The 26,473-nt window shown below is 40.2% G+C and overlaps 1 long non-coding RNA gene across 2 annotated transcripts in view; it reads left to right on the forward strand.

Annotated features, from left to right (window-relative positions):
• Positions 1 to 819: 819 nt before the first annotated feature.
• Positions 820 to 26,473, forward strand: part of LOC119931597 — a 39,061-nt gene continuing 13,407 nt past the window's right edge. Inside the window, exons 1-4 of one of the 2 annotated variants that reach the window (XR_005452137.1) lie at positions 820 to 900; positions 6,060 to 6,225; positions 6,329 to 6,403; positions 18,142 to 18,274. This is a non-coding gene — a long non-coding RNA (uncharacterized LOC119931597). The remainder of the gene's footprint in view (positions 901 to 6,059; positions 6,226 to 6,328; positions 6,404 to 18,141; positions 18,275 to 26,473) is intronic. The other variant, XR_005452138.1, reaches the window with a different exon arrangement.

Here is a 26,473-nt window from a genome sequence, read left to right on the forward strand (position 1 = left end):
ATCCATTAGCATATCAAAGGCTAACTCATGATGACAGGTAAGATGATGAGTCAATGATTCTCAGAGTCAAGAGTAGCTGGAATTCTCTCTTCGGATGGGGGCAGTCCACTCAGCCTTCAAGGAGGACTGCAATGAGCTCCATCTGCTGGATTGGCTGATTCTATTTTTAAAGTTCTCTGGGAAGATAAACTCCTTGCGATCTTACCAGGCAGCAGAGGGTTGGACCAAATGACTCTTTGTAGTCACTTTGAGCATTTAGGAGAGCTTTATTTTCCATGCTTCATGGAAACATCAGGATCATGGAGAACTAGATTGACAGATCAGTGTTGTGACAGAGTTACAGCAATTTTCCTAGTTCTGCCTCTGAAGAATCAAGCCACGAATATGAACTGATCTTTCTCGGAAAGATTTTTAAGGCTATTTTCTCTTTCTCGGTGTCATAATTCAGAAGTTGTCAAAATGAGATCTCTCTGTGACCTTCAGAGAGTAGATTGGTCCCTTTAAAGGAAAGATGTGAGTCAAAGTCTTCAATGAAACCTATGTCGAGCTGGTGGAAAAAAGCAACTTGTTTTCAACCCACGAATGACTCAGGAGAATGAGTACAAAGCTGCAGCCCATTTAATCAGGTGTAATTAGGAATGAGACTGAAAGCTGTAGGTTTCGAGATCAAAACAGGCACAGTAATGAATGTGTTTGAATGGGCCCTAGACAGGCATTGTGTTTATGCTGAACTGAGCTACGTAACATGTTCCTTTCATTCTGATTTTAATTATTCATGGTTAAATACTGTTCATCTAAAAATCCCTTATGCTTTCAGTCATTCAACAGATTATCAGCATCAAGTGCCAACACCAGATCCTGCTTTAGAAAAATGGTGCTGCAAAGGAGGAAAGCAGTGAGGTGGGTTTTAAACACAGTTTCCAAACCTCTACAGGGCTACAGCAGGCATACATTCCTTCGATTCAAACTTAACGCATAGCCAGTAGTGCTCTCACTGTCTGTCAACACACGAATAAGCTCATTGAAAAATGCATTTTAATTATGTTTCCCCCATCAATTCATCTTCCCTGCTCCTAACAGTTATTTTACATGTAACATCGTGGTGACAGACTCTGAAACATTTTTAAAAACAATAACTAAAGGGAATATTAAAGCTAAAATATAATAACCCTAATCTGTAATTTCACTAATTTTTTCTCATTAAACTCTTATAGCTATTGGATCTGTTTTAAAGCAACTGCTAGTCCTTGTTTTCTGTTGTCAAATCCTGTAGTGAAATTAGGGTATAATTTGTTTGATAGTGCCCCGAGGGCCCCATTTTGAAGTTAATTTCATATTGGAGAAGTGCTTCTTAGGCTTGGTCACTGCAGAAACAGATGCATAATTTAGAAAATCTGACCCGGATCCATCTTCAGGATAATTGAGGTGTTACAAATTAGCATCACACCTTCAGTACTAGAGCATCTTCTCTAGTTGATGAGAAAATAAATAGTATTAGTAATAGAGAACGCTTTTGTTTAAAGATTAACATCTTTGATAATGGCCAATCCTGCCAAGGAACATTAGCTATTAAAAAGTGTTGCCTAATTCAGTGAATTAAAGTCTTCTTCTTCTTTTAAGGATGCATAGTTAATCAGACCTGGAACTGGTACTGAGAAGAAATGAAGACTATCAGCTGAGTCAATCATACTAAATATTCAGCCCTATCACACTTCTGTTTAAATTTCAGCATCAGATGTATCCATTTTGTCCACAGAAGAATATCCTCAAGTCTCCAAAACGGAGGGAAGCACAGATATAGAAAATTAGAGACAAAACCTTGGTTAGGTCATAAGAAGATCATAAGAGAAATAAGTGTCTCTTCCCAAGAGAGAATGACATAGAATGACACGCCTTTCACACTAAACTGGAAATCTGGGAATCGCCATTGTTACCGAAATCTGTTTTAGAAGTGCTTTTGGGGTTTGTCACAGTAAAATCATTTGAAAGCAGTATTTGGATCCAGGGGAAGCACATCCAGTGCTCACATATCCTGCCTGGCTAAAATAATATTATCATTAATAATAGTGTTATTTGTGAGGTGTTTCCTATGTTCTAAGCACTGGGCTAGATTCAAATTCATTCATTCTTTCATTCATTCATTCAATCATATTTATTAAGCGCTTACTCTGTGCAGAGCACTGTACTAAGCACTTGGGAAGTACAAGTTTGCAACATATAGAGATGGTCCCTACCCAACAGCGGGCTCACAGTCTAGAAGTTAGAAGTCTAGAAGTTAATCAAGTTGGACACAGTCCCTGTCCTGTATAACTAGGAGGGAGTACAAATATTGAACTCCATTTTGCAGATGAGGACACTGAGGCACAGAGAAGTTAAGTGACTCATCCAAGGTCACACAGCAGACAAGAAGTGGAGCTGGGAATAGAACACAACTCCTCTGACTCTTGGGCCCATGGTCTTTCCACTAGGCCACACTGATTTGCAAATCCTTTCTTTTCTATTACAAAGGTGCAACATGCAGCCTCCAATTGGAAGCACACAAACACACTTCCCCCCTGAAACCACACCTAAATAAATTACAATGGGTCCAAAGCTATGGCTTGAAACCTGCTTAATGCAGAGCACCTATCTATTCCCTTCAAAAAGAGCAGACCCAATAACTCGAGATGCCAGGAAGTACAGAGAGAGCTGAATCCATTCCTACACCCAGGTCTCCTTTTCTCTTAACCTCTGTTCCGTGGGTAATCATTTCTCATGTAAATAATTGATAATAATGTCCATGAGATCAGAACATGATGATACGGCTGCCATGGATGACTCAGTCGAGAGGAAGGGTTGGGCTGGGGAGTGCACTGCTGCATAAACACGGTTCTTTGGGTGATGAACAGTGGGAAGGAGAACGAGTGAAGCATATGGGGCATGACAGCTTAATGACGTTTGGTTAAAGTATCTTCTAAGTGTCCTATAGTGAGGGAGAGCTGTAAGTGGAAGGTGTCCGGCAATCATTCTTATCCTGGGACATCTCATCAGGCACTCCGGGGCAGAGTTGGAGGACTGTGCCGATGGGCCATGTCCTAGAGAAAAGCATCCATTCATTTCTGTCTGTCTGTCTGTGTATTTGTGTGGTGCCTTTCTCCATAATGGGGGAGTACTCAGAGGAGATATTGGACTGAAGTAAGGAGGATGGGGGGCAGAAGTCTCTTCCTTTCTTGTCTTAACACCATACTAGCTGAGGACATACCTACAGGGCACTGGAGCGCCTCAGCCACGTACCTCTTGTCTTGAGCACAGCCCTGATCTTTATCCTGGAGAGAACTGTACTACCCTCACCAGCAACTTTAGGTTCAGCTACTCCAGACTCCTGAGCAAGCCAAGGAGAAGACCAATTTCCAGGTGTTCCAGATAGCATTATGGGATAAATTTGATTCATCTATTGCAAGGGTTATTGAGGTAGAATCCCATGTGGAAAAGACAGAGAGGAGGAAGAAAGAAAAAAACAAAACTGATTGAGGAGAGAAGTAAATTCCCCAGTGGGAGAAAGCTGAGAAAGCCACAACAAATGGCTTTGAATGAATGAGTGAGTGGGTGAATGAGTGGTGGCCATCTCAATATCTAAATTTATTCCTCTGGTGAACCAAGATCCAGCTTAAACTTGAGCCCCATGTGAGATAGGGACTATGTCAGATCTGACTATATTCTATCTACCCAAGTGCTTGGAACAGCGCTTGACAAATAAATAGTAAGTGCTTAACAAATGCAATAATAATAGTAATACAGTTGGTGACTGTCAGGTGATGGAAAGTAAAGCTCCTTTCTTCCAACTGTATATCCTGGAAAATCAAATCTCTGCCTGAGCATCTAGCTAGGGGTGCTAAAATGACAAATCCGAGCAAATTTCCTGAAAGACAAACCTCAGGAGTCCAGAGCATAAATGCGGGAGAAAAATCCTGCATTGATTTCAAACTTTTGCTTGCAGACCCACAATTTATTGCCAAATTATATTTTCCAAGCACTTAGTACACTGCTGTGCACACAGTAAGCACAAAATAAATAGGATTGAATGAATGAATGAATGAAATGCTTTTTCAGCCTTTGCAGGTGCAGGTGTCTATCTAAGGAGGGCACCAAAGCAGCCAGCTCATGTAAAGTAGGGGCTGTTCATTTGAACAAGGTTAAAGACAAATAAAGGTATAAACAATGGAAGGGGCAACCTGGATGTCAGTTCTGGGATTTCCTAGTAACTACTCTTGATATTAATGTTTTGTTTAATCAAGAGGAATTATGTCTCCTTGTCTGGCTTTTTGTAAAACACTGCTCTTGCTCAATGCTGTTACACTGTACACATGTTTCACTCAAGGATGGGAGAGCTCTATGGGTATTGACATGGATTAAGGATTTAGAGCTTTAATAAAAGGTGTCAAGATGTGCAAAACAGATACGCAAAATGCAATGGACCTCTTAACATATGGGAAGTTGCTGACCGGAAGGTGAAGGTGGGCTGGTGATTTTAATGCTTTGCATCAGATTATCTAAAAATATCTGAGCCTTAGAGAGTATTGCATTTAGGGCAGAAGCCTCATATGGCGAAGAATGGAAAAAAACTAACTGGCTGTTTAGCCCATGTCTGGGTCAGTGATAGAAATTCTTCTTAAGTAGTGCTTTCCAATTATTTTTAAGTGCCATTTAGGTGGTTCTAGGGCCCCATCTTATACTACTAAGAGTTCTCCAGCAGGGAAAGGAAATGGCTGGGAGGCCCAGATGAAGAAATAAAACAATGAACACAGAGGCAAAGTAAACTATTCCTTCTTCACAGTAAAATGGCCAATGGCTATTTAAAACATCAAGCACCCAGACTGGTCTCATTCTTCCTTATTAAAGCAGCCTCCACAGTTATTGACTACAGCTAAGAACCACAGGATATTCTGTGAAGTACAACTCGGTCCAGTAGTAGACAAGCCTAGATGGAAGGGACAGGGGAACCTTGTTTATGAATCATGTAACTCCCATAAAACATAAATCCCATAAATCCCTACAGACTGTAAGGTTCTTGTGGGTGGGAAACATGTCCATCAATTCTCTTGCATTGTACTTTCCCATGTGCTTGGTAAAGTGCTTTGCACACAATAAGCACTCAATAAATACCATCATTGATTGATAATTCCATAAAAATGATCGACCAGCAGTATAGTCAGAATTCCTGGCACAGTTCCCAACAATGCCTACAGTATAGGTCAAGTCAAATTCTAAATAAAGAGTACAGTCTCATGCTCATAAAAATGACCCCTGTAACAAAATAGTATCAGTGTCACACTTGCCCCACAGGTTCACGGATTGAAACTACAAGGCTTTCCAAGTAGAAAAAAAATTAAGGAAATTACTCAAAGTAGCAGTTCGGAGGCAGTGTGGGCTAGTGGAAAGAACACAGACTTGGGAATCACAGGACCAAGGCTTTAATCCTGGCTCTGCCATTTGCCTGCTGTATGACCTCAGGCAAGTCACACCTACTCAGGAGAAGCAGTGTGGCCTAGTGGAAAGGACACAGACTTGGGAGTCAGAGGATGTGGGTTCTAATTCCAGCTCCTCCACTTGTCTGCTGTGTGACCTTGGGCAAACCACTTAACTTCGCTATGCCTCAGTTACCTCATCTGTAAAATGGGGATTAAGACTGTGAGCCCCACTTGGGACAACCTGATTACCTGGTATCTACCCTAGCACTCAGAACAGTGCTTGGCACATAGTAAGTGCTTAACAAATGCTATAATTATTCTTATTATTATTACTCAGTTTCCTTATCTCTAAAATGGATGTTCAATACCTATTCTTCCACCTACTTAGACTGTGAACTCTGTGTGGGATAGGGACTGTGTCCATCCTGATTATCTTGTTTAATAATACTAATAATTGTAGTATTTGTTAAGTACTTATTATGTTCCAACCACTGTACCAAGTGTTGTAACTAACCCAGAACTTATTACAGTGCTTGGCACAAATGAATGCTTAACAAATACCACAGTCACTGATTTTACTATTATTTCCAATGGTCATTGTCTTGTCCACAGAATTCCCCAATGACTTCAGGCATGGGACCACTGCAGGGCTGGGTGACTTGAGCTGGCTAGTCCTGTCCTGCTCCCTCCGGTGGGTTTCAGAATCTGGAGCCGCATTCACTGTCCTTTTTCACTGAGACTGTCTGAGCCTGAAGACAGTCACATTCCAAACCATGAGGTAAGTCTGGGATGCTGCCACCTGGCACCTATGAAATTCAGATAGAACTCCGGCTAAACATTTAGTAAACACTGTCTGAATGTTTTCTCTCTCTTTTTTAAAGGGAATATTTTTCAATAGGCTGTGATACTCATCCAACTCTGGCCCATCCAACCTCTCCTGCTTCACACCAGGACAGGTAATTCAGTGCAACAGGTCAATCTCAAAAGGAGATCAACCAAGCTATGTTAATCTAGTGGGGTCAGGATGGAAAAAGAAGTAGAAGAATGGGACTGTAATATCTTGGCATGCCTGTTTAACCACCTTAAAAACAGAGCTAATGATTCTTGCTTGAAGAATGCTTTGGGATAACTAGTCAATGAGTATTGGAGAAGTGTCAGGTAAAATTGGCACTGCCAGTCTTAAGGAGGTGTAACAGGTGCTCTTTTAGTCAGCCATAAGCTTAGGTGACCCCTCACCCCAGGTTAGCACTGTTTTGCACCTGGCCTCTTAATTCTCCTTTCCAAAACATCTTGGGCAGACAAAGTAGGTCATGGGCTTCCTCATTATGGTGACCTGCCAACTGTCCTGAGTGGTGAGTTTAACTCCTGCAGGTTCAGACAACGTCTTCATAAACAGTAACCCATTTCACCAAGCTCCCTCAGTAATGCCAGGTTTTATTCAAAATTTTCTCCTGGGATAAGAAGCACAATTTGCTGGGATTTCCTTGCCCATGGAGTCTCAATCATTCAATGTAACCTGGATCTAGTACGAACATTCTACCTCCCTTTTGGAGAAGTAGGGAACTGATTTGGTTATCATACTTCCTGCTATCTGATAGTCTACCCCATGTATCTTGCAAACAAACGAGCTGTCGCCCTAAAAATACCACTTCTTGAAATAGTGACTGTATTAGCTTATAAAATCAAACGTCTTCAGACTGTCAGAGTGAGTGTTTGTGCCAGCATGGATCTTCCCAGGCTGAAGGTCAAAAGCAACCTCCAACCATCATTTTAGAGGATCAATTGGTGGTAACAGGAATAATGGTACATATTGAGTGTCTGCTGGGTGCCAAGCACTGTTCTAGGTGCTGGGAAAAATTACACAGGTTAGAATTAGACATGGTTTCTGGCCCCCAAAAGGTATACAATCTAAGGAATAAGAGGTGGGGGGTTGCTGTCAGACACATAAAGTTGAAATGTTGACAATACAAAGACAATTTAAAAGAATAGAAAGTAAGAAATATGACATGAGGACTAGGCTACTCTGGCTAGAGGTGTAGAGCTTCAGGCTACTTGCGGTTCAGAGTCTGATCATCATAGTCCCAGCCATAGCACCAGCTGAATGTAATTCATTCATTCATTCATTCAATCGTATTTATTGAGTGCTTATTGTGTGCAGAGCACTGTACTAAGCACTTGGGAAGTACAAGTTGGCAACATATAGAGACGGTCCATACCCAACAATGGGCTCACAGTCTAGAAGGAGGAAAATGGGAAGAAGAGTGGCCTAGTCAGATGACTTGGGTTCTAATCTCTGTTCTGCCACTTGCCTGTTGTGTGACCTTTGGTAAGTCACTTCACTTCTCTGTGCCTCAGTTTCCACATCTGTAAAATGGGGATTCAATACCTGTTCTCCCTCCGACTTAGACTGTGTGGCCCATATTGGACAAGGACTGTTTCAGATTTGATCATGATCAAACCTAGTGCTTAAAACAGTGCTCAACAGTGCACATAGTAAGTGCTTAACAAATAATAATAATAAATGTCACTATTATAACGAAGCTCTGAATTCTCATCAGCTCTACACTGCTTGGACTTAATCCTTGCCAATGCAAGGTCAAAATTTATCAATCAACCCATGGTATTTGTTGAGTGATTATGGTGTGGAGAGCTCTGTACTAATGCTTGAAAAAGTACAATTCAGTAGAGTTAGAAGACACAATCCCTTTCTTTTGTTGAGTCACAAATCAGCAGTTTTCCAAAGCCATAGATCTAAGAATTGAGGTCTGGGGAGGGATCCAGGATGGTATGTGAAGTCTATAGTGTGAGATCCTGGGGTCTTGGGGTAACACCCTCTCTTCCTTTGGAGGTAAGAATCCTGTGGTGTCTATTTGAAATTTCTGTGGTTCAACATCCCCCACTTTTCCCTGACTCTCTTCCCTGTGACCCTCTTCCCTGTCTCTCTCCCTTCAAGTCAGATCCATGCTGCTGACTTGAAGGAAAGTTTAGCGTATACAATTCTTTCTTTAAAAAAATATACTGAATTGTGAGAATGAACATTTGTGGATGGCAGGTAAACTATTTAGTTGTCTTTAAAGTTTGACTTTTAAATGTGGTACTTTCCATGAATACTGCCTCTGTTTCTTCTGCCTGATATTTTTTTGTTTCCACCTGCACTCTATCCCCACAAATCAAAGCTAACAGTCTGTTATACAGTCCTTACTCAGTTCTATTATTTTGTTCTCTGCACTTTCCTCGGCACTCTCTGCAAGTGACTAATTGTTATATTTGATTATTCATTGTATTAATGCACTTAATATGATCATTGGTAAAGTACATTATCATTAGTAATAATAGTATGTTATTACTACTGATTATGTCACCTTTTGACTTGCTTAATACTTAGAAGCACAATTTCTCTTCTTTTCCTCTCCTCATCAATTTTAATAGTAGCTTCACCATAGGACAGATTTAGAATCTGCATTTTGGGAAAACTAAATGTGCCCAAATTTGTTAAGCTTTCTACTGATGTGTTTTATAACTGACTTTATAATATACACATAAAATATGTCACTGCATCTGGTAATCATTTCATTAATAATGAATAAAGCACTTACAAATGACACCTTATTTAAAAGTGATGATTAACTCATTTGGTTTTAATGCAAATGCAAGACATTATCTGCAGTTCCTCAGAAAACACTATGCTGGGTGTGTGTGAGAGACACAGAGAGAGAGAGAGTGCCTTGAAGCTGATGAGATTTCTGCCATCAAGAAAAATAGTTCTTTGGGGGAAATAGCTTAAAAATAGTGAACAGCAGCAAAACAAAATGGACCATTTACTGAGCAAAATGTGTGGGAGGGGCAGCTAAGGATGCCAAGAGTTACTCAAGCTCTCCTAGGGCTCAGTCAATGACCTTGTGTTGGCAAAATCTGGGACTGAGGCCAGTAAAGCACTATCCTGATGGTAAGCCCATTTTTTAACTGGGGTTATTTCATTAGGAATTTTATTCAGCTAGTTGGCTGCACATCAAGACAGTTAGCCTTCATTGTCTTCGCAGTTGGAATAATACAGTACTTTGGTCACAACTCCACAGATAGCTGAACATTTACCTCTTTTAGATGCATTATCAAATCTGAGTTCACCAGAAACTCATAACTCTTTCTTTTCAGGGTTTGAATCAACAGGACATATAAGAAAATAGTGCCATTTGGAGAGGTTTTGGTCTGCCACATCATATATTTCTCTAGCCTCAATAAACACGTTGCTAAAACAGAACTACAGAAATATTTTCTGTGTTTCAGGTTTTCATTCAATTAGTCAATAGATCTACTGAATATCTATTGTATGCAGCTCACTGTACTGAGAGGGTATAATGAAGTAAACAGCAGTTTTTTGAGGGCATAGTGAAGTAAAAAACATTCTCTTCCTTCAAGGAGCTAACAATCTAGGAGGAATCAATTAATCAACCAATAGATGGTATTGAGCTTTTGCTATGTGCAGACCACTGTACTAAGCACTTGGAAGAGTACAGTACAATAGAGTGGGTAGAGACAATCCCAGCCCACAAGGAGTTTACAGGGATAAAAGGCATATACAAAAAGAATAAAATCAGAAATGTGACTGGTTATAACTAGAGAAGGGAAAGACTGGTAAGTGAATAAATAGTGAAATACATTGATCATTATAAACATAAGGGCTATGGGTAGCTATAGGTACAATCTACGTAAGTGTTGAAATGCTGCTTTTCAGACTGACTTTACACTTGTGTGAGATGAGTGGGAGAAAGTCATCAATGTTTGTGATAGATTCTAGAGCAAAAAGTTCCATATGGTTTAGTGTGTCATAGATCATACAGGCAGGCCCTGCATGCTTTACTCAATTTGAGTTGAAAGTAAAACAGACACATGTATGTAAGTGTTTAATACATGTTATTGATAATGATGATAGTTTGTATAAATCCACTTTCATAAAACACTTCAACCTAAGCTAATAAAAATTCTCAGCATATCTCCATGAAATAAATGACCAAATGTTGCAGCTTAGATCTCTGTACAGATGGAGCAATTTTGAATTTTAGATCAGTAATGACTCCAGAAAATAGAATTTTACAGTAAAGTATGCACATCTTTGCCTTTTTAAATTTTGGTAATTTGGATTCCGCTTTGAAAACATGTACGATAATTTAAAAGTTAAAGAAATTCCTAGAGAATTGCAGTAGAGTACATCTAAAGCAGTTCCATTCAAGAATCTCTGAAAAAAGGTCAATGCACCATTCAACTGTCTAATAGTAATACGTGGCTCAGTGGAAAGAGCATGAGTTTTGGAGTCAGAGGTCATGGGTTCAAATCCCAACTCCGCCAATTGTCAGCTGTGTGACTTCGGGTAAGTCACTTAACTTCTCTGGGCCTCAGTTACTTCAACTGTAAAATGGGAATTAAAACTGTGAGGCCCCTGTGGGACAACCTGATCACCTTGTAACCACCCCAGAGCTTAGAACAGTGCTTTGTACATAGTAAGCACTTAATAAATGCCATTATTATTATTATTATTATTATTATTATTAATAACTGTGGTGTTTTTTAAGTGCTTACTATGTGCCAAGCACTGTACTAAGCTCTGGAATAGATAAAAATATGCAGGTTGGACACAGTCTCTGTCTCACATGAAATCACAGTATAAGAAGGAGGGAGAACAGCTACTTAATTCCCATTTTAGAGATAAAGAAACTGAGGCACAGTTAATAGTAGTAATAATAGTAATGGTAATTATAATAATGATATTTGTTAAGCACTTTCTATACATCAAGCACAATAATAAGTACAGGCTATCAGAACAGAGTTAGTCCCTGCCCCATGTAGGGCTCACAGTCTATGTAAGGGAGAGGGTTCCATGGCAGGTTGGCACATTTTGATTTATGAAATGTTAACCAGGTGAAATCTTTCAAGATATGATAAATGAGTGATTTTTTAATAGCTATTGGTTGCTCATCTCATAATTTAAATTACTAGGTCGCCCTATCTTCTTAGCAGGGGATGGCCCTGGGGAAGAGGGACGCAGGACTTTCCATGAGGCTTGGGAGGATGGAACTTGGGGGATTCTTCAGCAGGGGGCAGAAAGCTGCCACTTCTACCCCTGCTGCCACCACTACCACGATCAAGAAAGCGAAAGGGGTGGAAGCCAGGAGGCAGAATGCATCATATGACTGGCAGGGGGAGGTGACACCATTTTTGGTCAGACCTAAACCTCTTTACTTTTGATTGGTAGAACTGATAGGATGCCCAGACAAATTGGTAACACGTCAAAATGCCTCATGCAAATCGTACACCCATCGCTGACCTGGCCATGCTATTTTTATCTCTCTGAAACTGTCATTGTCCTTATCTCTGTTCAAACTCATAATGCTCATGACATTATTCAGAGCTCACGTTAGTGCATTCCCTAAAGCCAAATATTCTGTTTTTCTTTGCCTGTAAAGTGACAGCAGTGAGGCAACCAATTGCCATCAAGTCACAGAATGGGCTAATGAAAAGTCTCTTAAATCTTAAGAAGTTGCTTCAAGTTACTCACTGCTTATAACAGTCTACTTGCATGGCAGTCCAGGAGATTTAGGTTGAGAGTAATGCTCAGAGAATCTTGTGCTATGCCAAAGGAGAGCACGAGAAGCAGAGTGGTCTAGTGGAAACAGCACAGATTAGGGAGTCAGAGGACTTGGATTCTAATCCAGCCACCTCCAGTTGCCTGCTCTGTGAGCTCAGGCAAGTCACGTCACTTCTCTGTGCCCTAATCTGCAAAATGGGATTCATTACTTGTGCTTCCGCCTACTTAGACTGTGAGCCCCATGTGGGTCCTGATGATGTATCTACCCCAGTGCATAGTACAGTGCTTGATTCATAGTAAACACTTAACAAATACCACAATTATTAGTATGCTATGTTTGAGGGCATGAAGAGTATATTATGGTCATTTAACAAGAAATAGAAATTGTCCAAGTTTAAAAGATGAATGTTACAGTTAAATGGTAAATGTCATTTAGTTATCTTGTAATGTTGGTAGATCTTGACAGGATTTTGACCTCTTTTTTGGTGAGAGGATAGAATGTCAGCACAATTCAACTTACTTTTCTTTCTCATTCAAGTTCAGTCACCAAGTGCTTCCCAGAATTAAAAGCATTATATTTTTGAATCATTTGGTTTCCCTTGGAAGAGAACATATTCATTAAAAGAGTAATGGCATCTAAATGTCACTTGAAAGAATGAAAAAGTGAACCATCGGCCTCTGGATTTATGATGGAGTGAAGGGAGACGGCCAAGAGATCCATCTGGTGGAGGGAAAGTCTGTTTTACTGATAGTTGTGCCAATTCAAAGACAACTGGATATATCCTGGGAAGCTGCTTACAGTGCCTCAGTTTCCTCATCTATAAAATGAGGATTCAGTACCTGATCCCCCTTATCCATGGACTGTGAACTGCATGTTGAGCAGGGACTATCCATCCATATCTTTTATCTACCCCAATGCTTAATACAGGGCTTGGCACTTAATAAGTGCTTAAAAATACCACAAATAATATTATCATTATTATTATTATTAGCTCCAAGATGAACTTATACAGAACACTGGATGGTGCCCATTTTTGCACCTACATTTAATTAATTGAGTCTGGAGTTAATTGTGGGAGAAGTTTGGGCTTTCACAATCAGTGCTTAGGCAACTAACGAGTTCACAATTAAAGCTCTGTTCATTTTCTGCATGAGCAAAAGAATGACTTTGTAAAAAAAAAGGCAGAGTGTTAAAATTTGGCCCTACATATCCATCACTATGTATTTATCCTGCAATGACAAGGTGCTTATATGCTCACTCTTCATGTTTCCGTGTAATTAAACAGCCAATAGTTTTTCTTGTAAGTAGGGAATGCTTGCCAGTGATGTATGCTTGAAAAAAAAATCTTAACGAGTGTGAAGATTTGATGGTTAGTCATGTCAAAGCACTGAATGGCCCCAAGATTGAAACATCAACCACCTTTGGTGCTAATAAACACATTCCACTGCTTAAATGGATCTTTACCCTCGCTCTTTCCCTCCCAGGAAAGAAGATTAGGGCTGGAGATGGTACCTCAATCACAAATCCTAGCATAAGTCATGTTTCAAAATCACAGGATCCTTGTAAGCAGGAGCATCATGAATTGAAGCTCTAGCTGACACTAGATTTATTTATTAAGATTTTTACCCTTTCATTGAAGGGAAAGTCTAGGAGGCAGTCATTTCAAAGGGTTATAAAAATTCTATTTCCTCATCTAGGCAAAAGTAAAGAATAAAATGCAGTTTTAAGAGTATACTATAGCATTTACATTTTAATCTTATCCAATGCTTTGATTTCTGACAAAGTAGATGTGGGTTTTTCCAGAGAAAGGAGGTGGGTAAGGCTAGGATGGGGAGATAGATCTTCAGGGCAAGTGGAAGAGGAGACTAAGAAATTCTGAAACCTTCCTTTAAAAAGGTATTCCTGATGTTTTCAAACTTGATGTTTCTGGAGTAGACTAGAATTCTCAATAAATCCATATCATTTTTACTGGTCAGAGTCCCCAAGATGGTAGTGACAGAAACCTCTAAATTATACATGATGTGAGTCTGTACTGTTTCTAAAGTACTTAAGATTTCTCCTATTGTCTCACACGTGTAGATGAGGCCTGAAGTGTCTCCCAAGAGGAACACCTAAAACCCTCCCGGAAAATGGATAAAGCAACCAATCAATCAATCAACCAATCATGACATTTATTAAGTGCCTGCAGCATGCACAGTACTGTATAGTATATTGGGAAGAAGACAGAGACAGTAACTGAGACATGGTCTTTGTCCACAAGGGACTCAAAAATCTAAAGTGTGAGGAGGGAAGTGGGGGAGAGACCAGAGACTCAGGAAGAGAGGGGAAAAAAGGAAACAGACTAAAATAAGCCAATCACAATTAATGATATTAATGAGCACTTACTGTGTGCAGAGCACTCAACTAAGCACTTGGGAGAGTCCAATGCAATATAGATTTTTTTAATGGTATTTTCTAGGCACCGTTCTAAGCACTGGGGTAAATTCAAGGTAATCAGGTTGGACACAGTCCATGTCCCACATAGGGCTCACAGGCTTCATCCACATTTTACAGGTGAGGTAACTGAAACACAGAGAAGTGAAGCAACTTGCCCAAGGTCACATAGAAGACAAGTGGCAGAGCCAGGTCTCAGACCCAGATCCTTCTAACTTCCAGGCCTGTACTCTATCCTCTATGCCACTCTCCCTCTCTACTTAGTTGGTAGACACATTCCCTGACAATGAGGAGCTCACAATAAAATAAATCTGTGGCCTAGTAGACAGAGCTCAGGCCTGGGAGTCAGGAGACCTGTGTTCCAGACCCTGTGCCACCACTTCAATGCTGTGTGTTCTTAGGTAAGTCGTAACTTCTCTGTGCTTCAGTTTCCTCATCTGTAAAATGGGAATTAAATAGCTGTTCTCCCTCCCCTTAGAATGTAGGTAGCTTGGCTTATTGTAAACACTTAACACATGCTTCAATAATTATCATTAGAGGAGCTGGTCCTTGGTCTCTTCATTGGCAGTCTTCCACATCCTGCAAATTCTGGGAAGGTAGATTTTCCAAGTCTGTGGCTGGGAGGATGGAAGCTGCCGCTGGACATTGGGAATCCTACGAGTGTGGACATTCTGGTGATGGTGGGAAGGAAGACAGAGGTTGTCCCTACCTGTTTGCAGCTCTCTGTGGACTCCAGAGTCCCAGTGGTTTGCTAGCTGCAGCAGCCCAGAGTCTGAAAGAAATTAGGTTAAATAAAAAAAACAATGAAGAACTAGAAGAATCAGGCCATGTATAAGAATATCACAGTAGTGTGTCTGTCCCAATGGCAATGGCAGTACCCGAGTAGTATCCTCTTAGATTGTGAGTGCCATGCAGGTCATAGACCACATCCAATCTGCTTATATGGTATCGCTCTCAGAGCTTAACACAGTGTTTGGCACATAGCACTTAAGCAGTACCACAATTATTATTGTTAGAGGGGAATGCTCATGAATTCAGTGAAGCATCACTGGTGAGCCTGAGAAAGTTGGTTAATGTGTTGGTTGGCTGCATATCATCTTAACTGATCTATGGAAGTGAAGTGAAGAAATTCTAAAATCATTTTCTTTATTAATGGTAATTGTTTAAGTGCATTTTATTTTTTATTGGTGTGTGTTAAGCATTTAATGTATGCCAAGCACTGAGGTAGATGCAAGATAATCAGGTTGGATACAGTCCATGTCCCATGTGGGGCCCATAATCTTAAACCCTATTTTAACAGATGAGGAAACTGGGGCACAGAGAAGTTAAGTGAGTTGCCCTAGGTCACACAGCAGGCAAGTGGCTGAGCTGTTATTTCTCTGATTTGCACCTCTGCTGAAGTACAAAGGGTTGAAACAAAGCAATAAAACAACCCTAAACATCAAATAAAATGAACACAAAGAATCTAAATGATGTGAACGTCTGCCTCTTGTGTCTTCATCTATAGAGAGCTCCTTGGAAAAGCAAGCTCAGGAACTTTGGGGTAGTCTCTGAAATTATTCTGTGTCACGGCTGCTGAGAATTCGGATAATTAACATCCAAAACTCTCCATGGAATATGAGATAAGATTTGAGAGTCAAAAAAAGTTATTCTATTACTACCATTTTAAACACATACAGAATTGCAGTGACCTCCTTTATTTCGTCTTTGTAAAAATAATGGTGATAATTATTATTATTACTACTAATAATAATATTTGCTAGGTACTTCCTATGTGCCAAGAACGGCACTAAGTGCTAAGGTAGATACAAGATAATAGGTCAAATACAGTCCCTGTCCCACATGAGGTACACAGTCAAAGTGGGAGGGAGAAACAGATATTTAATCCTTATTTTATAAGTGAGGAAACTGAGGAACAGAGAAATTAAGTGTCTTGCCCAAGGTCATACAACAGGCAAGTGGAAGAGCCGATATTAGAATCCAAGTCCTTTGACTTCCAAGCCCATGTTCACTCTATTAGGTCACACTGTTTCTCAGCAGCATGTATTGAAGTTTATGTTTGAGATTGGGTTGGATCAGAAATACACAGAAAGGAGAATTATGCAGTCAAACATAGATATTGTAATAAACACAGATGGTATTATAAGCCTTTTCTGGATAAACAAATTTCCTTTGGAGTTCAATTAAAGTGGCCAATTCTTGTGATTGGTCCAACTCCAAATCATCTCCTCTTCTAACAAAATCCAAAATTCAAAGTACTTTTTAAAAACTGTGGCATGTATTAAGCCCTTATAAGCTAAACTAAGGTGCTGGGAGAGATGCAAGAGTGTCAGATCAGACACAGTCCCTGTTCTATATGGGGTTCACAGTATATTTTATCCCCATGTTGCAGATTAAAAAATTGAGGCCTAGAGAAGTAAAATGACTTGTCCAAACTCATACAGCAGGTCAGTCGCCGAGCGAGAACTGAAACCTTGGTCTCCTGACTCCTCTTCCAGTGCTCTTTCCACCAGGCCACATCACCTTCCCCACCCTCTCCTTCCTAAGCACCAATGCTAAGCACCACCATCTTATCAACGTCACTTTTGAGAAGGCATGTGAAATGTCTGTACCACTGAGGTGCTCAGTCATTCCTTTTTCCTGTCATTTGGGACCTGAAATCTTTTACAGAGTAACTGCTCTTGTCATATGTGAATGCAGAAACTTCTAGCCAGTAAACATCTCCATGTCAAAGGACAGGACTGATGGCATGTTGCTACCCCATAAACTAATGATTTTTCCCTGGCATTCAGTTTAATCAGGGCCCAAAGAGTTCTTTATTGCCTTTTTCTCTTTTCTCCCTATGCTTTCTCTGTGTCAGTTTCTGTCTTTGTGTTCCTCTGAATATATATGGTAAGGGAAGGAAGAGAAAGAAGATATACAGTGTGGCTCAGTGGAAAGAGCACGGGCCTTGGAGTCAGAGGTCATGGGTTCAAATCCTGTCTCTGCCAATTGTCAGCTGTGTGACTTTGGGCAAATCACTTAACTTCTCTGTGCCTCAGTTCCCTCATCTGTAAAATGGGGTTAAGATTGTGAGCCCCCTGTGGGACAACCTGATCACCTTGTACCCCCCAGTGCTTAGAACAGTGCTTTGCACATAGTAAGTGCTTAAAAAATACCATCATCATCATCATATACATACACATACATTGGGTGTAGGATGAGTGTATACATCTTATATATACACTCACATAGACTCACCGGCATTATTGTCTCAACTGCATTTTGGCAGCATTAAGAAGGGGTGAGGGCACTGCCCCTGCTGCTGCTGACATCGTGGCTCAGTGGAACGAGGCCGGGCTTTGGAGTCATAGGTCATATGTTCAAATCCCAGCTCCTCCAACTGTAAGCTGTGTGACTTTGGGCAAGTCACTTCACTTCTCGGGGCCTCAGTTACCTCATCTGGAAAATGGGGATGAAAACTGTAAGGCCCCCCGTGGGACAACCTGATCACCTTTTAACCTCCCCAGCGCTTAGAACCGTGCTTTGCACATAGTAAGTGCTTAACAAATACCATTATTATTATTATCATAGCTAAAGGTGGGACCTGCAACTATGGTGACCTCAGCTGCTGTGGCATCATTAATGGCTCAACTTTTTCTTTTCATTTGCTTCAGTCATTGCTGTTTCACTTCTTGCAGGGCTCCCTGTGGAGGCTAGCAATGGTGTCACTGGAAATTAGACATTTCTTCTAATGGGAAGAGCACAGGTCCAGAAGTCAGAAGACCTTCGTTCTAATCATGGCTCTGCCACTTGCCTGCTTTGTGACCTTGGGTGAGTCAATTAACTCCTCTGGGCCTCAGTTTCTTTCTCTGTAAAATGGATTCTCCTGTGAATCAACCCCTTATTGTGAAAGGGGCGTTTGCATATGCCGATGAAGCTTAGAGCTATGCCAATAAGATATTCTCTTGCCAGGGTTACCCATAATGGAAAGGTCTAAGCCAAAGCATCAGACAAAGTTGATTCACCTGTACTGGGCAGTAGCAGCATGGGAAAGAGTCAAAGGTGGACGATCAAGTGATCAAAATGTTGAACAAAGACAATGGCAGACTTGAGGTTTTACTGTGCAGAAGGTAAAGGTAAATCATTTCCACATTTTTTTACCAAGAAAACTCTATGGATAATCCATAGAGTCACTATGAATTGGAAATAACTTGATGGCATTTGAAGAAGAAGAAGAAAATGGAGACTAAATATCTATTCTCCTCCCTACTAGGACTGTCAGTACCATGTGGGTCAGGGACTGTGTCCAAAATGCATATACTTTATCTACCCCAGAGCTTAATACAGTACCTGGTACAGACTAGGTGCTTAACAAATGCCACAGTTTATTATTATTATTATTACTATTATCATTAATTATTATTAGTACCAGTCCTTGCTGGGCTCTTCAGGGTTCTCTCCTTTACCTGGAGCTTAGTAAGAAACAGAGCAGCAGCAGTAGCAGCAAGAGCAACACAAGACTGGAAACACAAGCCCACCCCAATCCATGTATTTGAGCACTGGGGCATTTCCACTGGGATAGTGGCATTGACTCAGGCTGAGAAAGAGAGAGGAGAAAGACAAACTAATGAGAGACAGAGTCAAAGAATGTGTGTGCATGTGTGTGTGTGCATGCACATGTGTATGCCTTCCCATCCTGTTCCTAACCCCCTTCCCAAAGGAGAAAAACTAATCATTGTTTCCAGGGAATATGTCTTGTCTTCCATCCACATCTGTTTCATGGTTTGGTATTATTAATCCTGTCTTTCCCCAAAGCTTTGCTTGGAAAAGCTTGATGCTTGGCTGTGCAGAGCACAGTTGGCTATGCCAGGAGTCAGGGATCAGACAGCATCAGTGATTTATAAAAATAGAGGAAGCAAGATGCTTTCAGGCTGGGAGTGGGTTGGGCATGAAGTATATGGGGGACGGGGTAAATGGGGAGGGAGAGGGGATCAGTGAGTAGTTACTATTTTTGGGATCTTGGAAATGTCCTCACACCCTAATGAACACAAATTAGATGTCAGATTCCATTTTCAGCCCCTTACATTTTCAACGTTACAAACATGACTTGTTGGGTCCATTAACTTCAATTTACACAAGTTCACTATTGTACTACATCAATTCATTCCCCAACTGATGACCTCATGCCAGCTTCTTTCAAACCCTAGCTCAGTCTTTCGTACTTTCAATCAACCCTGAAGTCAATCCAAATCACATAACCCAGTCAGGTTTCTAGATCCCTGGGTTTGTAGACCAAAGAAATAGTTAAACAGCTAGTCAGATTCAAACAGACAGGTGAGACCCAGAAGTCTGAAATGAACGTATTTAGGAAAAAAGTAAAAATCAATTATTAAACTTCACCACAATTCTACAGGGTTATAATACTATGTAAGCAGGTTGTGAAATCACTTTTGTTTTTCATTAGACAAAAATCAAATGCCACATGTAGTGTTCATTAACTATCAATCAACTGCATTTATTGAGTGCTTACCATGCAGAGCACTATACTAAATCCTTGAGAGACTATACTATAACAGAGTTGCTAGACATGTTCCCCATACTCAGAGAGATTACAGTCTAGATACAGATGCTGATGATGATGACATTAGTATTACTTTTCAGGGAGACATGCAATTCTGTTCCCTCTCACAAGCCTCAGTAGGAGAAGAGCAATTTCTTTAACAAATAATTCTCTGAGTTGATATTCAGTGTAGGTTGTAATATAGCAGTGACCTATTGAAACTAAAAAATAGCATCCTGTCAGTCTGGCATGTGGCCATCAGGGGTAGGCATGATCTCCTTGAGCAGAAACTTTAGAACCATTGAGAAACCATGAATTACATTTAAGCAACCAGGGCAGACATTGCAAGAAGCAAGCACATCGGTGCATTTTAGGACAATATTTTAACTCAGTGTAGGATGGAGTGCCATTCACAAGTATGTCTTACTAAGCAAACCTCCACCTGAAAGACAACTCCCTATATATTGCAAGTGGGTCCTTTTTTGAGAGATAAGTGTTCTCTCAATGGCCAAAATATTTGGTGTGATATCAGATGCACACTTTTGCACTCACCCACTGAAGGGATAGCAGTCACAACATTTGCAACATGTACTCAATATTAAATTAATAATTTCACAAGAGAAAGGATGGCAATACCTTATGCCATAATTGAGTGATTTTCCTTGAATCATGTGATGAATTTTTAAATTTCTCTAATGCATATTCATTCAATTCATTCAATCATATTTATTGACGATGAGTTCAAGCTTTAACATGAGGAACATTTATGAAGGCAAAAGCTTAATAATAATAATAATAAGTATTGTTATTATTTCTTATTATTAATAATAATGTTAATAAAAACAAGGGGTTTTTTTAGCACTTATGTTCCAAGCACAGTACTAAGCTCTGTACAAGATAATTAATTCAGATTCAGTGCTTAGAACAATGCTGGGCACATAGTAAGCACTTAACAAATACCATATTATACAGTTCCTGTCCCTCAAGGGGCTCTCAGATTAAGGATAAGGGAGAACAAGTACTTCATCCCTATTTTACAGTTGAGGAAACTAAGACACAGAGAGTTAAATGATATGCCCAGAGTCACACAGCAGGCAAGTCTCAGGTCCAGGATTAGAACCCTGGTTCTCCTGACTCCCAAATCTGAGCATTTGCTACTAGGCCACCTTACTTTTCCCACTGAGATCAATGATTGTCTTATTGAGATCAGAGCAATCTTCAACAAAACTAAATCAGACAGAAGGTTGCCCTCAGAAACTGCCTCCTAATGAAACATCTTACAGTGAAAAAGCTAGAACAAATGAACAAAAATTGGCAAGAATAGAACTTATGAGAAACGGTTTGGAGAAGATAGTTCCTATGTGAAAAACCTCTTTGTCAAGCTCTCAGGGTGAAAACTATCAACCTGACTTTAAAACAAGGATCTCTAGGAAGGTGATTACCTCTCATTCTTCCCAGGAAGATCACAGAGGGCAAGAATGCACTCTGGTTAGCTGGGATATTTAGTGTGACCACCTCTCTCAAGGAACGCAGAAGCCAAAAGGGAGTGAACCTGTTTCTTCCATTTCACTTTTCTGGCATGGAACCAGCCCTAAAGAGCTTCAAGTTCAGCCAGAAACACTGCCTTGCCAGGTTTATTGCTGCCAAACAACAGCAGAGAGAGTATCATTACTGTAATAGGTTGCAATGCTGCTAAACATAAAAAGATTGCTTTCCGGTAAAACTGCTGACATGTGGGACTCTCTTGGAAAAGACAGTGAGAGAGACAGGTCTCCCAGATCTATAGTGTGCATGATAGTTAGTTCAGAGTTTAATCAATTTTCATTTCTTGAAACTAAAATAACCTTGATTTATAAAATTCCATAAGTCAGTTCTTTTTTATGTCTCCCTTGAATTATGAGGATCTCAGTAAGGAGCTAGGTGACAGAAGTCAATCTTCTTGAAAGTGACTTTTTCTTGAAAGTTCCCCTCTTAGGGTCACGCCAGTAAAGTTTCCAGTACTCTACCAGTCTTGGCTCGGCAAGCAAAGGTCTACCCATTCCATTCCTAGCTTGGACAGTGGCTAGTGAGTGGAAGGCAATCTGCTACAAGCCAAAATTCACCCATGCTGGGCAGCAGTGGCATGGGACAGAGTCCAGGGCGGAGACTCAAGTTTAGGGCACAGAAGGTGGCAACAGTAAACCACTTCTGTATTTTTACCAAGAAAAATCCATGGATACACTACCAGAACGATAGCAGATGGAGAACGGGGTGTTCTGGAAGAGATGTGTCTGTGGTGTCGCTATGGGTTAGAAACAACTCAATGGCATAAAACAAGTATTTGTTAAGTTCTTCCCAAGTGCCAAGCACTTTTTTAAGCACTGGGGGAGATACAAGGTAATCAGGTTGTCCCATGTGGGGCTCACAGTCTTAATCTCCATTTTACAGATGAGATAACTGAGGCACAGAGACGTTAAGTGACTTGCACAAAGTCACACAGCTGACAAGTGGCAGAGCCGGGATTTGAACCCATGACCTCTAACTCTAAGATTCAGGGGATCTGGATTCTAATCCTGGATCTGCCACTTGCCTGCTGTATAATCTTAAACAAGTCACTTAACTTCCCTGGGCCTCAGTTTCCTTATTTGGTTAAGTGAGGTTTAAATACCTATTTTCCTTCTACTTAGTGTGAGTCCTGTGTGGGACAGGGACTTTGTCTGACCTGATTATCTTATATCTACCCCTGCATTTAGTACAGTGTTTGTGTCTAAAATACAATCATTTATTATTATAATAATAATATTAATGGCAACATCTGTGACTGGCCAGTTTAAGGAGTCTTGTCCCTCAACTGCCCTTTCCACCCCCCATTACTACCAGTAACTACTAGGACAGCCTCGCCCATGCTCTTTAACCTACAGACTTTAAGAACATATGCTATTAAAGGAGAGCCTGTTTTTTATGATTTGCAACACCAATAAAACAGGATTGATCATGGAAGCAATTCTCCAGTAAGGAAAACAAACAATTCCCTTCTTCCTTCAACACACTGCATGTGAGCCCACATTTTTAGGAGTTTGGTTAAAGAAGGTCTGGAATAACTTCTGTCTATGCTTTCGGAACCACTTTCCACTGGGCTGTCAGCTGCTGGGCTTTTGGGAAAGCAGCCGAGAATATAATGTGGGCCCTCTGTAGAACTCAGTTTATGATTCCAACAAATAACTTGATGTTTGAGAGCCTTAGACAAAAGGTGTTGCAGTATATCTCAGCATTACTATTATTACTGCTTGTAGATATTGCTAAATAAATGTCAGGCAGGTTAATAAATCTCATGCTACTTCTCACTGTAAATCATAAAAATCACAAGATATTTTAGTCAGGCTTTTAGCCAAATTGCTGACTATCTTGTTTCTAGCCATATTGATTTTTTCTTGAGTTTTTTTATTTAATTATTTCATATCATAATGTGAAAAATCACACACTCTAACTAGACATGAAAGCATTATGATTAATAAAGATATGCAACAAGCTTTTTGCTGCCATGAGACTCAAACAAGTTAATTAGGGAAATAATGGAGACAGAATCAATTAAAACATAAAATAGAATGTTTTTTCTACATTGCAAATGGATGGAAAGTGTGTGGAGAGATGAAAGGAAAGACAAATAATAAAATACTATTTCCATCATCACACTCAGGGGCTTTTGTTCATTCTTTATCTAGACCCAACTCAGTTGGCTTCAAAGAGAATTGTGCCCTAATGAAGACAAGGCCCGAGGAGAATAATGATAAGTGACTGTTATCACAAAACTTTCTAAATGTAAAATGCAAAACCTCACTGAATAAGCTATCATCAGCCTGTTGCAACTGTACTTACATGGCCAAGGGGAAACAGATGCAAAAATTATGAAATCTGACTATGAAACTCACAAAACACTTTCCCACCATTTGTTAAAGGAAAGAAATACATTAACCCACTGAAGCATCATTTTGACATATGACCAGAGTTTTAGAATTTTTGAACTCAAAATTTCTGGCATCCTCAAGTGCTAAATGAGAGCCTCATTAAGGGAGCTATTTAAAGCATGAAGTTTGACCTTGTTAATCTCCCCATCTAGCAGTGGATTATACACCCTTCATTACCCCAAGAATAACACAGAGATACTGAGGGATTATTTACTTTATTTACTTTACTATCTCCTTTCTCTTCCCAAACAACCTCACAATTTTTCTCTGCTCCTCCTTTTCTTTCCTCCCACCCTGTATAACACCACCATCCAATAAAGATCCCTTGGGAAAAGCTCTTATGGCATAAGGTTCAGCATTTTCTATTCCTTCAATGAAAAAGAAAAGCTGTTCTTTCTAAGAAACTCACCAGGAATGAGGTGCCCTGAAGAGGCTATCTTTCTCTCCACAAGGCTTGAATGGGGAAGGATAGCAGAAACTCTGAATTGGTACCTTTTAATAATAATAATAATAATAATAATAATAATGGCATTTATTAAGTGCTTACTATGTGCAAAGCACTGTCCTAACCTTTTGTGTTGGCTCTGGAAAAAACAACTGAGACGCACTCATGACTGGCAAGCATGAAACAGGAATCTAATAAATGTTCCTTCAAGATGAAAACCTTGATATGTGTCACTTGCGATACAGAAAAGGAACCACATTTTCAATATACCTATAATAACTATAACTGTTATGCCAAACAGTACAGGAACCCCCAGGGTTACAAACAACCCGCAATAAGAACATTCTGGGTATATATTCAGCAGTACTTTTTGATTTTATCTCGGCATACAAACCCCATCGCTAATATCGGATCCAATCCAACTGCCTCCCTGCCCCCTCCTCAGCCTCTCCCAATCATCTCCTATCTCCAGCTGATTTCCTGTCATCCTTCACACCTCAAACTCAGCCTCCCCATTTTCTCCCCAGCCCCTCAACCATGCTATAGTACTTTTTCTTTGTTTGAGCCTCAATCGTATCAACAGACATTACCGAGGGCACAGCTATCACCTCCACCTCCCCTATCCCATCCCCACCCAACCCCAAAACAGGAAAGGGATGGACCAGGGTGGCATTGGAAGAGTGATAGTGATGATGAGAGAAGACATCTTTTTCTGACCAGTCCTTGTTTCCACTGTCATGGCTTTGTCTGGGGTGGGGTGGCAAATGAGGAAAGGAAATTCAGTCAGTCGGTCAGATGATCATTTTTATTGAGAGCTTACTGTGTGCACAGAATGTACTAAGCACTTGGGAGAGCACAACACAACAATATAACAGACACATTCCCTCACCACAACGAGCTTACAGTCCAGAGGGGAAGCAGGGGATAGCAGTGGCAGTGGGTACACCACAATTTTGTTCATTCATTCATTCAATCATTTATTGAGCACGTATTGTGAACAGAGCACTGTTGTTATGATTAAAGTTCAAACAAAGGAAAACAATTACTGGAGTGTGCTGGAGTTGACTAAAAACAATGGGGAAATCAAGTTTGGGGTAAGGTGAGGTGGGGCAATCAATCAATCAATCAATCAATCGTATTTATTGAGCGCTTACTATGTGCAGAGCACTGTACTAAGCGCTTGGGAAGTACAAATTGGCATCACACAGGGACAGTCCCTACCCAACAGTGGGCTCACAGTCTAAAAGGGGGAGACAGAGAACAGAACCAAACATACCAACAAAATAAAATAAGTAGGATAGAAATGTACAAGTAAAATAAATAAATAAATAAATAAATAAATAAATAAGGAAAGCTATTTGGAACAGGGTAGATAAGAGGTGGGTTCCATGCAATCTGTATTTATTTATAACAATAATAATAATGATGATGGCATTTTTTAAGCACTTACTATGTGCAAAGCACTGTTCTAAGCACTGGGGGAATACAGGGTGATCAGGTTGTCCCACGTGGGGCTCACAGTCTTAATCCCCATTTTACAGATGGGGTAACTGAGGCTCAGAGAAGTTTAAATGACTTGCCCAATGTCACACAGCAGACATATGATGGAGCTGGGATTCGAACCCATGACCTCTGACTCCAAAGCCCGTGCTTTTTCCACTGAGCCATGCTGCTTCTCTATTTATAGCCTCCCACTGCCACTTTGAGACTGATTCTGGAAAGGATCTTAACTAATTGCATGTAAAACTATAGGATAAGGTATAGTGGCATACATCCGTTCATGTTATTCGACCACGTATTTCAGGAATATAATCTGGTTGTATCATGGGACAATCCTGGGTTTCTCTTTATTTCATTTACAATTGTAAAACCCTATGAGTAAAGAAACTTTCTATGTGTGCCATTGCAATAGCTAGATTAGAATGATTAATCAGGGCTAGTGTACCTTATTTTGAAAAGTGTCCTTTGGAAGTTTCACATATAACAAAGTTTTATGCCTCTAGTCTCCCAGAGCTAATGTCCTATTTCTACACAAGTTGTTTAATGAATGGTTTCCTTTATCTTAAAACTGGAATGGAGTT

Source organism: Tachyglossus aculeatus, chromosome 8 (genome assembly GCF_015852505.1).
Source record: "Tachyglossus aculeatus isolate mTacAcu1 chromosome 8, mTacAcu1.pri, whole genome shotgun sequence".
Classification (NCBI taxonomy): Eukaryota; Metazoa; Chordata; class Mammalia; order Monotremata; family Tachyglossidae; genus Tachyglossus; species Tachyglossus aculeatus.